At 41.0% G+C, this 17351-nt stretch overlaps 1 protein-coding gene across 12 annotated transcripts in view; it reads left to right on the forward strand.

The window, feature by feature from the left end:
* The first annotated feature begins 1803 nt into the window (after positions 1-1803).
* Positions 1804-17351, forward strand: part of LOC108900947 (muscleblind-like protein 1) — a 64464-nt gene continuing 48916 nt past the window's right edge. For 2 of the 12 annotated variants that reach the window (XM_018702230.2, XM_018702232.2), the window contains exon 1: positions 1808-1968. The gene's annotated coding sequence lies outside the window, so the exon portion shown is untranslated. Of the gene's footprint in view, positions 1969-7279; positions 7472-17351 lie in introns of those variants that run through there. The other 10 variants (XM_018702231.2, XM_018702229.2, XM_051078882.1 and 7 more) reach the window with 8 other exon arrangements.

The following is a 17351-nucleotide window of genomic DNA, read 5'->3' on the forward strand; positions in this document are numbered from 1 at the left end:
ATGCCGGCTTGTTCAGATGTAAGCTTCTTGTAAAGGCAAAAAAATGGCACGGAAAAGCCCCTTTTATTAACTTAATGCAGTTTTCTTTCCCGCAGAGCACTGAACGGCTGGAGGAGTAACTCTAACTTAATGGCACATTCTCTAAAGACCTAAAGAATAAAGTAGAGCAGCAAGTATGAATTGGCTGCCTGCATGGACAAACAAACACATAAACTGGCACATCACCACCTGTTGCCTCCCACTTTGTCTATACCTTTCTCTGCTCCCTTTCCCTTCCAAGCTTGATTAAATCATCCTCACAAGAATTTCAACAATAAATGCTCAGTGAATCCCAGTTCCTGCCTGTTCCCATGGCTACTAGAAATACAGAGAATGGATCTGTGGGAGAAGTAGTTTTCCCTGGTTCGTTCTAGTGGCATGGCTGGATCACTCGTCTCAATGAGTTTATTAAACATGAACATGTTTTTGGTTGCAGAAAGGATTCTTGTAGGCTCAGGTTGGATTTGGAGCATGATGGGTCACTGCAAGACTGAGAGACAGAGGGGAAGAGAGAGTGATGATAACAGTGTGAAAAAAAAAACAAAGACAAAAACAAAAAAAAACACGAAGGCGAGATGTTGAAAGATTGAGTGTTAGGGGTTGCCAGCGCAATGGTTGCTCTGCAGGACTCAGCTGTGAGCTGTTGATTTACAGGGCCTGAAGGACAGCCACGGCCTTCCACCCACTCTGTCGCCATGGGAGACGGTCTAGAGGAGGTCTCATCTCCTTTTCTGTCTCACCCTCATTCTCTCTCCTTTATAGGACTTATCCCAGTATTTCTCTTTCTCCTCCTCTGTCTTTCTGTTCTTATTCTGTCTGTCTCTCCCTCCTTTCCTTGATAACCCATCAAGCCCCGATTATCATTATGACTCAGCCCACTGCGTTAACAGTTAAAACCAACCTCCAGGAAGGTGAACAATGATGAAAATTGAAATAATTACACCAGAGGGCTCAGTCAGTCTTTCCTAGTGTCTTTCTGTCTGCATGTGCATGTGTGCACACGACCCATTCATTTCATTGGTCAGTCCAGCTGTACTTCCCTTGTCAGTAATGTGACTGAAATGAGTGTTATCAAAGGGCTGCAGGCCTCAGTGCACTGGTGCTAGCAATGGAGAAAAGGAAAGAAACCACAAACAGGAACTATAGCCTGTTTCCAGGAACCACCAAACCAACCCACTCATTCAAACACACACACACACACAAGCTTAGAGGTGCATGTGCATATGCACAAACACTGAGTATCTGTGTCTGTCTCTATTCCCTCTTACTAAATACCACCCTTTCTTTATCTCTGAAGGCAGAAGCAACAGTTATCAATCACGTGACCACAAGAGCCTCCCCTCATTTCTGCATTAGCCAGTTAGCTCGGGCTTAAAGTAAATTAAATAGAACAAGTAGAGGCAAGTAGAATGAGTGCAGTTTGTGAGAAATTGTTTTTGTTGCACTATATTTCACTATTTAAACAGAATACACTGAGGGGGAGCCTGAAGAGCTACAGGAGCGAGAGAGGGGTGGAGGGAGAGAGGGAGGCTGTTGCCACGGCAACCAGAGCGGCGGCGGTCGTCATCATAAGGCTTCTTCTGCATTGTGTGTGTATGTGTGTGTGGACACATCGTGTGTGTGAGTTCACCCTCCTCTCTCCAGACAGGAGGCGAGGACATCCCCCTCTTACACTGTGCCAACAGAGAGAGGAAGAGAGAGAGACACACACACACACACACACACACTCACAGTAGAGAGAAAGGGAGAGAGAGAGAGAGAGAGAGAGAGGGAGGGAGAGAGAAAGACTGAAACCCCATAATGCACTGCACGCTGCAGGGCTGAAGTCGTGCAGATTCATCAGTTCCTGTTCGTGGGGACTGTGTGTGAGCGCACACACACTCATACACCCAGACCGAGTGCAAGAGAAACACACAGACAACCAGGCAGGTAAGACAGCTTTTCTCTGACCGAGCAGAAAGCTACTGGCTTTACAGGATGATCTGTTTATCTGTCTTCATCTATCTGCCTCTTGAGAGGAGGAGAGGGGAGAGTTGCTCTATACAGACGACAGGGTGTTATTAATATTTGACATGTTATGATTCCGACAACTTCCCTGCCTGTTGCTAGTGATTGCTGCTGTATTTTTTCTTACTTGGAAATATTGTTTGGGATTTCTCAAAAGTGAGGATATATCTTAGAGAGGAGATTTGAAATAGTTGATATGCATGTGGAATATCTGTGGTTAGGTTTTGCCTATTACTAGGTTCGTTGCTTGCATAGTTGTTTTTTTTTTCCTTCCAGCTCACAGATACTGTTTAACTGTAGTTGATTTGAATATGCTGGGAAGGTTTTGCATGGATATTATGGGAGCACTGGTGAACACTGTAACTTTTAGGAAGGGATAACTTCTCTTGGAAATGTGTTCATGTTGTCACTCGGCAGATTGTTTATCTCTTCATGTAGATTTTGTGCGGTGCAGCATGTTTCTCTTATGATATTTATGAATAGCTAGAAGTTAACTAAAATTTTGATTCCATAGTAATGTATGAATTGTAGTTTCAAATGTTCAGTTGCATAACATCCAGTTAATGTTGGATGACTTGGTCTTATATGTTTCTCATAACACTAAAGTGAAACTAATTATGTCATTTAAAATGTGAGCCTAATGTGCCCAGTCAAAAACAGCTTAAACCAATGAGGCATTATAGGTTATACTTTCATGGAGGACAATCATTGATGAGGCTTTTTACGATTAAGTTTTCAAAGCTCTTTGTCTTTATATATATATATATATATATATATATATATATTATATATATATATATATATATATATATATAATGTGTATGTGTGTGTGTGTGTGTGTGTGTGTGTGTGTCAAATGACAGTAGTGCAAGCTGATAGGCGGGTAAAAGTGTGGCTCCTCTATTACGGGTCATTTTGTGGTTTAACGGCCACTGAAGCTTGTGACCATATCTGTTGCGCCAGAAATCCAGACAGACTAGAAAGCACAACTGCAGCAGCTTAGGGAAGGGACTCTCAAACTTTATTACCTAAAGGCTCAAATGGGAAATTTCAGTCCTCCGCCCGGGGACCCCATTGTGAAATCATGTTTCAACACTGTCATGTGGAGACACAACAGAAGGTCAAAATAAGGGCTTAGAGTGAGAAATGGATTTGAAATTAAACAGATTATTTGATTATTTTTTTTAGATTGGATCTTAATTCCAAAAGGACATAATTTAAATATTAGAAATACATACTGATTTCTTAAGAAAACAGTTAAACAGTTAAAGTTAAATTTTGAATAAAATAAGGTAATTTTATTTATATTATCTTTTATCACAGGAAAGTCTCTACAGAGCTTTAACATTGTTTTACCTGTATGTCTTGCATCTTTTAACAGTGTGTATTATGTAGACATGGGATACTGTACATACTGAACTGTGCAACAGACTATGCAAATAGCTTTTTTTGGCTTAGGAAACGAAATGCAAAAAAGCCATAATGCAGATCAGACAAAAAAAATCTTTTGAATATTCAGTTTGTCTCCATTTAGCAGACATCTGTTCTTCCCCTGCAGAAATCCACCTGTCAAAACTCAAAATGGAGAGGCTCCTCTTTTTCATTATGGTCGCTATCATTAAGAGCTCCCCCGCCCCCCATCACTATCTGTGTTGTCACCTGATAGAATTATCCACCAGACACCTATGTGACAGTAGCATCTATATCTCTGTCTCCTCTCTGTAATAATTCAGCGCTCACGCTCGGGAGACTCAAAGCTGCCTGATGAAACTGTGCATATGCATATGTCTGTATACCGTAGTTATTTGGATATATAATGTGTTCTTCAAAGTGTGTGCATTGTAGTGGGCTCAAGACGAAGCCGAGAGATACTGTAAGTAAGAAAAAGAAAAGCAAAAGGATGTATGTCTGTGTTTAGTTATGAGTTGAAGACAAAAAACAGAAAGAAGTGGTTTGTTGGTTTTTAATGCTGGCTCAAGCAGATCACAAGAGTAAATCCAGCAGGGCTCTGAATAACAGTGGTCATACCAGAGCTGTTTCAGTGCAGTTTCAAAGTTTAGGAGGTTTTTGAACAATGGTAATTCATTTATTCCACTACTGGTCTGTTATAGAGGTCTGTGTTGACAGATTCCCACATTTTCCACTGAGGTCACATCGTGGGGCCCCAGAATACGTTTGTACCCAAACAGAGAACTGATCAGACTGAGGAGGAAGGTGTAGAAGCTCTGCAGGGTCATGCAGTTTTAACAGACTGAAATAGCTGCTGTTGTTTGAAGATGATCCGTTCAATGATTTGTCTTTAGATACTCAACAATAGAGCAGAGGTCTGTTATGAATGCTGAAAACCTCTCAGACACACACTGGGTCGCCCTGCTGGATTTTCCATTCGGTAAGATCCTTGAGGTTCTCCAGGAGATATTCTTTTGCTCTCTATCCAGCTCTGGCTTTATTTAGCAGCATGGACCAAAAGTGATATATGGATCCAGATCTCCTTGTCCAACTTCAACTCCTCCTGTCTCTCTCTGCCCCCCCCCTCCAATTCCTGTCTTTAATGATCTGGAACACAGGGGGCACATGTTCGTGGACCTGTGGCCTCGTTTTGATATGACCAGAATGAGCGCAGATGTGAGGGATGACAGCTCATGTTAGAAAGCAGTGCCTCAGAACCCCTATTCATTCTCTTTGTACACAAACATCAGCAGAGCAGTGAGCAGGAACCTTAGTATGCATTAAATTATCTGCAATTGCAGCAATTATCTGCAAGTCCAAAATCTTTCCTTGTGATCTGTTCCTACTTTTCAGTGGCAAGTATATTTACTCAAATACTGTATATTTACAAAAATACTGTGCCTAAGTACCTGTACCTGTCATTTAGTATTTCAATTTTATTTTACTTTGCAGTTTTACTTTGCTCCTTACTTGTCTCAGGTAAAATGAGTCCCTTGCAGAATCAGATTATAAAACCTTATTAAAAGCATTTAAATATAATGAATTGTTATACAGTCAGTTAAACTACAATAACAGTATATAATCTAGTTTACATTATCTCCATTTTGGCTATAGCTACAACATTATGATGTTAATGCACAAATAATAATGCCTCAATAATGTAATCTAAAATAATATACTATAACACTGACATGGGCCATTCTGCTATCATAGTGAGTACTTTTACTTTTAATGCTAAATCTATTGAACATTTTGCCACTTAAAATGACACTAAGCAATATATATATATATATATATATATATATATATATATATATATATATATATATATAGTGGGTCTGTATTGGCTGGATATGTTACTTAGCAGCTGTTTGCTAGCAAGTTCATGAGGTGGTAATATTGTGATCACAGTTTGTTCCCACCGATCCAAAGTGGCCAAAAGTAGCCTTTCTAAAACAGGATTTTTGCTTATAATGGAGTATTTTTGCATAGAGGTATTTACCACTTTCTTAAAATGTTGGAAAGCAGTTGACCTACTGAAGAGTCTGAGAGCGAGACACTAAATCTGCATCTGAGATCTATGCTCTAAATGTGGCAACTGTAAATATTTCCTACAGGCATACTGTACAAGCTTTTTTCCAGACTCCACATATGTTCTAGACAATCCCAATACAACATGTACACACTCGGAGACACCTCGTCCCGCTCCCAAGTCAGTGTAATCCTGGAAGACAACTGCAGGGCCTTTTTTGGGCACAGGACAGTGACTTGCCAGCTCTAAAATCAAAATTCCATATTACCGGCGTCTGTAGTGAGTTGCTGTGTCACTATGAACGAATTTATAAATATTTATAGAAGCTGGAGCTAAACATTAACACTTAGAGCAGCACAGAGATCCATCATAGTTGCTTTTGTGGGCAGGCTGCTGTTCAATCAACACCTTTCCTTTATACTCACACACACACACACATACACACATGTGTACGCTCAAGCCAATACAGTGATAAATTCCAAACACCCTGATATATTGCAGCCACAAGTCAGTGATGTGGCTCTGAGTCACTTGGTAACACCCACCTGACACACACACACACCTCCGCAAATACACACACACACACACACACAAAACCACGCACTCACACATGCTCACATAGACACACATGCACCTGACGTAGTGTTTGATGGAGTTAGACACCATGGCAACAGAGCTGTGACTCTTGCTGTCCTGTGAGTGGACTGAAGCTGTGGAGGAGGGAGGAGAAAGCTATCAGCTAGCACTGCTACTCAAGTGCAGCTATTATTATTCCCAATCTCTCTTTCTCACTATTCTCAGTTTTTTTTTCTGTCTCTCACTTCACCACAACTGTTATCTGCATACTGCATTTCTTTTTTTTTTTCATTTTTCAAATGCAATATAAAGGCTGAGAATTGAAAAAAAAAAAAAAAAAAACCTCAAACAGGGGAGGCAGAAGAGGCAGAGGAGAGGTCAGCAGGCATGCATTTTTTAAAGCCATCGATTGCACAAAACCTGACACATGATCAGAGGGAACCGTGGTGATTCTTACAGCTGCAACCAGACAGCACTCTGGATGGCATCTTATTTGTTGACATATTATTTTTATCTCACCCTTCTTCCACTCTCGCTGCATCTCTGCTGCTAAGACCCCAAACAAAATGGTTTAACTCCTCCTCTCTGTCTCTGTTTAACTCTTCTTTAATTTAATTTTCCTCACAGTTTGTTCCCCTTCCCTTTCTGCTCTTGTCAGTCATGGTTTATTGAGGTAGTGGTACAGATAAGGCAAGCAGAGAGAGAGGTATAGAGGAAGGGGGCGTGCAGGTGGACAGGTCTCACAAACAGTATCTGTACGAGATTTACAGCCTGCAGATACAGATGGTAGACAGGGAGGAGGAAAAGAGGGAAAGGAGAGGGAGGTGTTGAAACAGGTGAATTGCATTTCAGTTTCCAGTAGCTATTTCATGGTATGTGTTAACATACACACATGCACGCAGATGCACACGCAGTGTGAAATTGTGGGAACGTGGCTGTTGACAGTAGAAGTTTGTCTGAGTTAAGTTGCCCTCCCACACTCCTCTCCTCTCCTCCCTCTTTTGCATATGATCCAAGCGCGAGCTGTGAAAGGTGAACTCGCAGCCTGCTGTGGATAAATTATGTGTGACATGTTTAGCTGTGCTGCCTTATATGGAGACTGGTGTATCTGAATACAGTAGGGCTCTGCCAAGAGGCAAGGAGGGAGAGGGAGAAAGAGAGGGAGTAAAGGACAGGGTGGGAAGGAGGAAGAGGAGGAGAAGAAGGAGGAGGAGGAAGGAAAAGAGGCAGGGGAGGGAGAAAGCAAAGGAGAAAGGAGGGAGGAGGGGGCAGTGACGGAGGGAGTGAAAGAGAGGAGTGCCGCGAAGCAAGCATGAGGTTTTCCATTCTCCCCTCAGCAGCAGTCAGATGAGTCCTTGCAGAGATACAGTAAGTCTTTGCTGTTTACTCTGTGTGCGTGTGTGGGTTTGGTGTGTGTTACTTTGTGTGTGTTTAGACACAAGACTGAGTTGACCCTGCTCACATTTTCTGCTTTGTTCTGCCATATCGCTTTTGGAATTTTTATTCACCATCTGGATGTTGAGTGTGATGTGTTGTTGTGTGTTTGAGTGAGTTACATGTCTGTTTAATACATATGCGTGTGTGTACATACGCAGATGACCTCCGTGCTTCACTGTTAATGTGTTGTAGTTTGAGGCGGGATAGTTTTAATGTGGAAAAGAGCTGAGCGGACAAAAGAATGGGTAACGTTAGTGTTTAATGTTCCGCAGAGTAGTTAACACGCACACAAACACTTGTGCACAAAGACACACACACTGACGCGTGTTCCCTTTTCTGGCAGACTACACTCTGTCTCCCTTGGACTACACTAAAATCAGTGTTGTGTGACTCCTACTGTTAACACTAAAGCTAAATATGCACTGAAGTTTATGGATGAATGAATGAAAACACAAACACACACACCGACTCACTCAGACACACACTCACCCATATGAACAGCCCTACACTCCTCCTGTATAATGACAGCACTACTGGTGTTTACACTACAGCTGCCCTCAGGAAATGATTAAACTCCAGCTTCACCCAGGCTGTCTGCGCCAGTCTGACACACAAATGCATCAACACACATAAATGTGCACACACAGAAACATTACTGAAATTTGCATTTTGTAGAAAATGGCAAAAAAAAAAAAAAAAAAAAAAAAAAAAAAAAAAAAAATTAACATCATTTGGATAAAATGGCTTAATATTCTTTAGTTTGTGTATCCGTTGATAAAGTAAACAACATTAATAAAGCTGTGTATATAGATATTTCTGTCAGTGTTTTCCATTTCTACTGTGACAAAATGTGAGTGATCTTGTGAGTGATTGTATGGGACCAACTACTGTACATGATGGATTTATAAAGGGCTATGTTTAATACATGTGTGTCATTTTTGTAGATAAAATGTTAGAGTTAGCAGATGACTCACTTTTTTTGTTTTAAATTAAAGGTTTAATCACTGAAATAGGTTGAAAGTGTCTGAAACTCAGTAGCTTTAGGGTCTAAACACTTTCCAATTAATCTTAACAACATACACACATCTCATTCTCTACTTCTCCATATGGTTTGGCCACCTGCTTTATGCTGATGAGGCCAGTTTTCCACACCTCTCCATAACTACATTTTGTACCATTTCTCATTTGCAAAATTTAAAAGTAATCCAGAGGCAAGGAAAAAAAAAAAGAAAAAAAAGAAAACAATGTATCAGTTCCCACCAAGTACACAAGTTATCATATTTAACCTAACCTTCATGACTAAGGCCTTTACTCTTTCTGTGGCTACATACTTCACAGTAAAAGCCTTGTAGTGGTTTACTGGTGAGAGACTTTTGACATAGGGATTGAAAAGAAAAAGGAAATTTGTGGGAGGCCCACCTACTAATATGTATGGTATGGTAATATGTTTATTATCATAGTTTGGACTCAAAGGAGATCGTATTATTTACCAAACTGATGCTGTGATGCACACTGCGTCTATCTATATTTTCCCTGTTGTTTTGAGAACACACCCTCTTCTCACCCACCAATCTCAACACCTCTGCCTCTCTTTCACAGTTTCACTTCCTCGCCCCTCTCCGTCTTTGTCTCTCTCCCTGCAGCTTTCTGTCTTGTTCTCTGTCTTCCTGCTTTTTTTTATGGCTCACTCAGTGTTTCTCTCTCAGTGTCTGACTCTCAGTGGGTTGAAAAAGCTTCTCTGCGGATCAGAGCAGGCAGATCTACAAGGTCATTAGAGTATAGAACAGCGAGAGCGCAGAGGCACTCAGATACATACTGAATTTCACAGCACACACGACTCTGACTAAACAACTGTATGTAAGAGAAGAAAGAGATTCTAACAGAGGGAGACTGAGGGGGAGAGGATGCACGGTTACCTGCATTTGACTGTGTTAAACCGAAAAAAGAGGAATGAGGTTTTTCTATGAATTTGTCCTCTTTTCTTGTCCTCCCCCACCTTCTCATTTCATCCCTCAACTAATCTGTCCTTTAGAAGTGATGTCATCTCCCTGCTGTCCTCAGCAGGCACAGGGCAGTCTGTCGAATGCAGATGAGCGGTGTGTTTGTGTGAGAAAATTGTGTGTGTGTGCATAATGACATGAGCACACCCTTACCCTGATTTACATGATTCAATTATCAAGAAGAAGAAGAAAAAAAAAATAGGGCGGATGCTCTAATCAAGGTGACAGCAGGAGAACGTGAGTGGAAATGACTTTGAGTCCCAAGCCTCAGAAATTCAACACAGAGCATATAACTGGCTGATAGACGGACAGTCACTCAGACAAATGGTTGAGTCCTACGAGGCCATTTGGTGTGTGGCAAAATCACAGTGAGTCAGTCAATGGTGTATGATTGCTGTTTTCCCTGCAGTCTGCAAAGCTGTCACTGGACTAATGCACACTAGTGGAAGATGTAATCTATAGTAAATACAGTTGGCTCCATGGAGGAGCCCTCTGTGATATCTGCAGATTAAGGTGTCAAACTGAATCACTGGTCATAGACAGCTGAAGAGTACAGATTATCCCGTTTGGCCAAATGCTGCTCTGATGACAAGTCAGGGATTCTGCACTTCAATATGTGTGCGTGGTTGCGATTAAGGAAACTGATATTTTCTTCTGGGGAGCATCCACTCCTTTGGTATTTCCTGATTTGATCAAAAATACCAGACTGAGGAATGTCAAAAATTCACATAAGGCCGAATCATTAGCGTTAATCATTTTCATCTATTGCACCTCATAATCTTTACAACAATTTTGCTGCTAAGCTTTCAGCCATTCTGCTTCTAATCAGTGATCATCCTGCTGCAACTGAACCGGCTCCTGTCAAGGATTTTCCACTGCCCAAGTTTGTCATAAATTATTCTTATCTTGCTGTACTTATTGTATCTCTCTGTCTGAAACCTCTCTCTCACTCTGCTCCCATCTCATTATACACTGAATATCTCCAGTCTGTCTATCTGAGGCCACGCCACCTGTACCTCTGCTATGTCTACCTGTCTGTCCATCTGTCTGTCAGCCTGTCTTTCTCCTTTGTTTTTATCATTCCCTGATTCACCTGCCTGCCTGCACTGTCTGTGCAGGTTGCCATGTGTCTGTGTGTGAGAGCGAGAGAGACACAGTAAATGTAAAAAGGAAAGAGTGTGCGACTGTCCGTGTGTGTGTGTGTGTGTGTGTGTGTGTGTGTGTGTGTTTGCAGTTTTTTATGTCCGATAAAGGCCCCTGTGCTTGAAATGCCACATGCGGAGGTGGTAAATTTACACAAGGGAGCTTTTTTCAAAGTGGGCAGACTACTTTTTCACTGGCATCTGTCTGCCTCCCTTCCACCTATGACATCTATATCCCTCGGATGTCTCCTTACACTTATCACACTGTCTGTGTCTTACCCTGTCTGTCTCTGTGACTCCTCTCATTCTTGCTGTTTTCCAGTGTTTTTCGATCTACCCTCCTACCCACACTCACATGCTCACACATACACATACACATACACATACACACATATTCTCATACACACACCACCTCCATTGCTATTCCTGTGAGAAGCAGACTGGTCTGGCAGTGGGTTGGTTTATGTCCATGAACTCAGTGACACCCTCTCTGCCACTGCATTACACCACACTGGCACAACCACAGGTAGCCACACTGCAGTGAGGATACGAGTAGAAGCTAGCTGTATAGATGAACAAAATGTACGCATATGTGCACAAAACATGTAATTGCTTCCTCGCCCGCCCCACCCCAAACACACTCGAAGAAATACGTAACCATGTATTTCCCCATTATCTCACATCTTTATTCATGTGGGAGTCTACTATAACTGCCTCACCCCCTGTCTCTGTGCATGTCAGGCTGTTTAAACACTTGCGCTGATATCACTGTGCAGACGACAGCTTGCACACGTGCCACTTGACTGCCCTCGTCGTCTCCCCTCCCCTCTGTTTGTCTTACAGCTGAAGGGGGGAGTTGTAGATTGTGTGTGTTTATGTGTGTGTGTGTATGAGATAGAGTGAGCGCACGAGAGAGCAAGATAGTTGATGTCGTGCATATGCGTAGATATTACTCATATGGCTGTGTCCTGAATATCAATGCACCGACTGACCTTCCATTCATCACTGTAGTTGTGTATCCTCTGTAGATGGTACAGATCTGCTGTCTCATGGTTTGTGGTCAATACTAATATGTGTGTGCCACAAGCTAGGGAATGGAATGAAGTCTAAGATTACCCTGATGGTACAATCTGTGGAAACATCATCGTAATGGAGTATCATTTCAGAATGACCAGCACTCAGCCGAATACTGACGGATCAAATCTCAGGCTCGCTATGGGTAGGGACCGAGCATTTCTTTGACAGGGTTCATGTGTGAGCCTGATTAATGCTGTTGTCCCATCAGCAAGGTATTTGGGCTTGTTAATGTCACAGACATGTCCGTCACTCAGTGTTCCTCAAGCAGTTTAAGCAGGAAGGAAAAAAACAAAGTTTTCATGTGGTACAGATATACGTACAGATATACGTAGGTTCATGGAGACCAAGCAATATCTATGGCTAAGGAAAAAAACGTATTATTCACCACCCATTATTCACTGTCATGTGACTTAATGTTTTCTTAATGAGCCATGTCTCCATCATTAATGAGGATCTTATGTAAATCTTGTAAATCTTAAATATTACCCTTTATTATGGTGTGTGAGGGTGCCAGCTAGCTACATAACCTAAATTAGCACAAGCCATGCTTCTATATATTATATTTTTGTTTATTTATGTTGTGATGAGTTTTGTCTGCAGCAAGTATATCTGTTTATATAAAATAAATGTGATAAATGTAACATGTGATATTAGATGTTCTGGTATGACTCATAACCTAAATTACAAATTGACGTCTTGAAAAGATCCACTGATGAACATCCCCACGTTAGCTGAGTTAAAAATCTGCTGTTAGTATATGTTACACTAACATAATACAATAATACATAATACAATAATACCAGAGAAAATAGTAGTAAGTACTAAACATAGTGCAAATTTTCTAGTAATGGATAAAATAGTGTCATGCATTATAAAGTACTCAGTAGCCACCTGTCAGCAGTCAGCTAACTTTGCCAACAGTGTGTTTCCATATAAGTCGCAAATGCTATAATTTGCAGCATTTATGGAGAAAGAAAGTTTTGCCTTCTCTGTTAGCTGTTGTTCTTCTAACATTTGTATCTCATTGTCTGTCTGTGTTGTACGGCACAGCAAACATTTTCACTTTTGGTCATCTCTACATTAATCCTTCAGTCATTCCCACTGCTACTACAATAAACATAAAAGATAGCACGTGATAATCTTACATTAATGTTAGCTTATCATTTTAGAATTGTCAGTGTGCTGCTCTGCCTGTTTTTGTGGTTTGATGGTCAAATCAAATTTTCATGCTCTTTCTTTCCAGGAAGTGGTGACATTAGCTAAAATTATTGGCAGAAACATAACATCACTGAAATGAAAGAAGCTGCTCATTTGTGCGACAGGTCAAACAGCTAAAACAACTTCTGAGATATTTTTGGACAGGAGCATACAAAATGTGATGCTGCAGATCATTAAATTAGATTGCATTTAAAAGTAATTCTCTTGTCTTTTTGATCAACCATCTGTCTTTTAATGCTCGTCAACAAAACGAAACATTTCATCATGGATATTTTGTTTTCAAGGTATCTTCTTATTTAGTTTGTAGAGTTTATCACCGCTCAGGCTGATATAAGCTGGACAAAACTTGTACTGATTTGTGAAAATATGGCTCAAGTGTGAAGTTGGAAAATATGGCTCAGGGATAATGTCTAGTGGCCAGTAAAATGACAGGGGCAAGTGCTGTTAACAGAAAGCTGTGAGGAATCTATGTCAGATTCTCTCATCGTCGTCAGTGCAGTCGGATGCAGGTTGAATTGCCGTTGAGAAGGTTACTGATCTTTCCATTGCTGCCCAGCCATATCAGTGCACAGGCCTTGATTTGACTGTTGAAGTAGACAGATGCTCATGGCTTATTTGCACATTAAGCTACATTTCTTTTCTTTAATAGACCACATTTTGCAACAACCACCAATGTTGGAGTGATAAGACCCAGCAAGAGGTATTTTGTTTAAAACAATGGAAAGTAACTTTGCTAAATGTGCCTGGATAAGCATTTAACTTCAATCATCTGGTGACACAAGTATTGTCTCTTGCTATTGCACCACTTTAGCTACTCGCTCTAGCCTCATTAGTGGACAGTCTAGGAGTCTAGTGGGCGATACTGCTCAGATTATATATAGGGCATTTGAAACCTTTCATCTGATTTCAAGCAAACTGCTATGATATCAGGCTGGACCACCATCCACTTTATCCTTGCTTTAAACACGGTTTCTCCAGTTGCCGTGGCGATGGTGACCTTGCAGCACATGACTGTAGTACTGCAGCATAAGGTGTTGTGTGAACAAGGAACGAGACGGGAGACAGCGAGGAGAGATAGAAGGGGCTGAGACAGTGGGCGAATAAAATGAGGACAGCTACTATTAAAAGACGAGCCACGTTCAACAAAGTTGTTTATGTCACATGATACTGGGAGCGCAACTTAGCAGAAGGCGAGCAGATTTCTAAGAAGAAGAAGAAGAAGAAGAAGAGAGATTTCGGGGGAGAAAGAGCAGAAAACACTGAGGTGTACGTTTGAAAAGAAATAGAAAAGGAGAACAGGTGGGGATCAAAGAAAGATAAATGAAGAGAGATGAGAAATGTCAAGATGGTATCACAGTGGAGTGCCAGCAGTGCTTTGAAATGGAACAAAAATCTGCTTTTTCCCTCTGATTCTTCTTCTTCTTCTTTTTATACCTGCCACTTCGCACCTTGTTTTTCCCCTTTTACTACCAGACACCAACCTCTGTCTCTCACCAGCTTGTACTAATTGCTCCTGTTTGCCTCCCATCACTCTTTCTCTAGCCTCTATCCTTCCCCTGTCACCACCTCTGGTCTCCTCTACTCTATTTGTCTCCCACCCTCCTCCCCCACTTCTCCCTGATGCTCCTATCAGTATAAAGGGCAGCTCAGGTCGTATACAGATGATATCCTGGTCAGCCGGTGATGCAGTGTAATATGAGGCGTCCAGCATCTGCTTTTTGCTGCTGCAGTCAGCGCCCTTTAACCTCTCGCATTACTGAATTTCCCCTCCCTTCTTCCATCTTTCCTTCTCTTTTTTTCTCTTTTGCCTTTTAGAACGTGCGTCACCTACATTACTGACTTCTGACCGGTTGTAGAAACTTGCTGCATAATTACATTTCAACTGAATTCTAATAATGTGTGTGTTTCTAATCAGTTACGTTTCCCAACATCCTAAGGGAGAGAGCATAAAAACCTGATTCGGTGCCTCTCACTGAATTTGTAACACTTAAGGAATGTCTGAACCCTCAACTTGCCGCATAAACAAACAGGACCTTTTGATTGCCAGACAGCAACTCCAAAGGCACTTAAACAGATCAGAAGTTACACTGTGACTGTCTGGGTGAATTTTGTTTTGAAGAAAATAGTTTCCTCTTACTTTCCAAAATGTTATGACCATTGCTCTTTCTGCTTCTCTGTCTATTGTGCTTCAAAGGTCAGCCATTGGAAATCAAACATGCAGGAACCTGCTTTCTTGCTCTCCTCTCTTCACTCTCCCTCATTTTTTTCTTCTCTGGAAGTCATTTGAGGTGAATAAATAGCTCCTATCTCTGGCCCCTGCTCACTCAGTTTTTTCCTCATTCTTTCACTTTCTCCCTGTGTATTGCTCTCAGATGCAGGATTGAATGTGGCTTGTGTTAAGAGTGCAATTCCACGTGGCTTGTACTAAACACTGCACATTAATATATCACGATGCACAGCTGCATGAAGTAACAAAAATGTGATGGCTTGGCATTTTAAACAAACTCATTTATAATTATTATTTATAGCCATGCAAAGGATGCCAGTGTTGTTCTGTTGGTTGGCCTCCACTTCGGACTAGACTATCTAAACAATTATGTAATCAATTTGCATGATATTTTCTTTAGACATTTATGGTACCCAGTGGATGAATCCTACTGACTTTTCTTTTACTGCCAAAAACATTTGATATTTATAATTTCAAGTAAAATAATGTATGCCCCACTTAAAGTTAATTTCAGTTTGCTTGATTTTTTGGTTCATGACCAAATATCTAATCTTTAAGGAAAGACTTTCACAACAGCCTCAATTGTCCTTTGTGTTTAGTGCTAAACAGCAAATGGTAACATGTTCAGCGACAATAGTGAACATGGGTAAATGCTGTACCTGCTTGACATCAGCACACCAGCATGTTAACAGGTTGATGTTAGCATTTAGCCCAAAGAACCACTGTACAGCTTCTCAAAGCTGCTAGCATGGCTAAGACTCTTGATCATGTTCATAGATTATCAATGATGAACAGAATCCAGCTTTTGCTGTGAATACCTGAACAAACAACCAAATGTATGCAGTCTGTGTGAAAATGATCAAATTACTGTGTGTGTGTAATTGGGTATTAACAGTCAGTAATTCAGAAGCAGTGGTGTCACTGGAGGCTAAATCGGTGTGTTTTTCCTGGAGAGTTGTCATAGGCATGAAATAATCCAGAGTTCGGCCAAACGAGTGGCACCATTTTAGCAGACAGATTAGCACCGGATCAGATGGCTTTCTTTAAACGAGGAGATACATGAACCCTGGTGACACTCTCGACATTACGCTCTGCTTTGTGATGTCAATAGCTGAATTTGGTCAGCAGAGAGACGAAGTATTATGCCAAAATTTATTCTCTCTACTTTTAGTAAGGTGTATGTGTGTCTGCATGTATGTGTGTGTGTATTCCATTTGTGCGTTGGGGGAGTTTAGGTGTTAGGCAATTGGGGGTGCGTAATATCCCCAGTCCTCTCCACACCCCCCTCCTCTCCAACTTATTACCTTGGCTAGTTGATCTGATGGGGTAATAATATCTCCTGCCTCTGGCTACGGGAAATGGCCACATGCATTATTCACACATGCTAAGATACTTATTGATGACTCCTTTATTTATATATTTCCTCAACGTCTGAGTCATTTCTCACATTTTCTACCCCTTAGTTTTAATCCTCTGTTTTGACACGAGCCTCGTCTAATGAGCTGCACTCTCGGCTTTCAAATATGTTGTACTTCTTTGATATTCATTTAGTTCAGGCTTTTGGCATGAGATACATCGGTGTGGAAACAGGGCTAATAATATGTGTAGGTGGAGCCCCATTTATTAAATCTACCGTATTCGATATTAAAGCTCATGGCTTCTCATTTTGTCATAGCTGTTTCCACTGGGGTATTACACAAGTGCTGGATTAAGATCCACAGAAAACTCCTTTGAGAAAACTAGCATGACATTGCCTTAGTACTCTAGGGCAAGTTTGTCTAATCTAATTTGTGTACATTCTTTAGCTATTTGCTTCCTTTTCATTCATGCAGACATTTTAAATGGAGCATATTCTCTCTTATGTTGATGCATGCCAAAGTTTACTGCTACTGGATATTTAGTGGGTTTTCTCTCTGAACTCACATTTCTTTTCATTTCTTTGCTGATATCAATAGCCTCTGACAGAGGAACGGCAGAACTGTGGTGAGCCATATTTCTGGCCAAAAACTGGTACTTTAGGTGCACAAATGTGTGCATTGTTTTTTTTAAATTATTTTTTTTATTGAGAACCACTTTGACATTTAAAACCATTTTTATAACAAAGGTAATGTTTCTGTTTCTGTTCATTTTCCATCTCTCTCTGCCTC

The sequence above is a fragment of the Lates calcarifer genome, linkage group LG21 (genome assembly GCF_001640805.2).
Source record: "Lates calcarifer isolate ASB-BC8 linkage group LG21, TLL_Latcal_v3, whole genome shotgun sequence".
NCBI classification, from domain to species: Eukaryota; Metazoa; Chordata; class Actinopteri; family Centropomidae; genus Lates; species Lates calcarifer.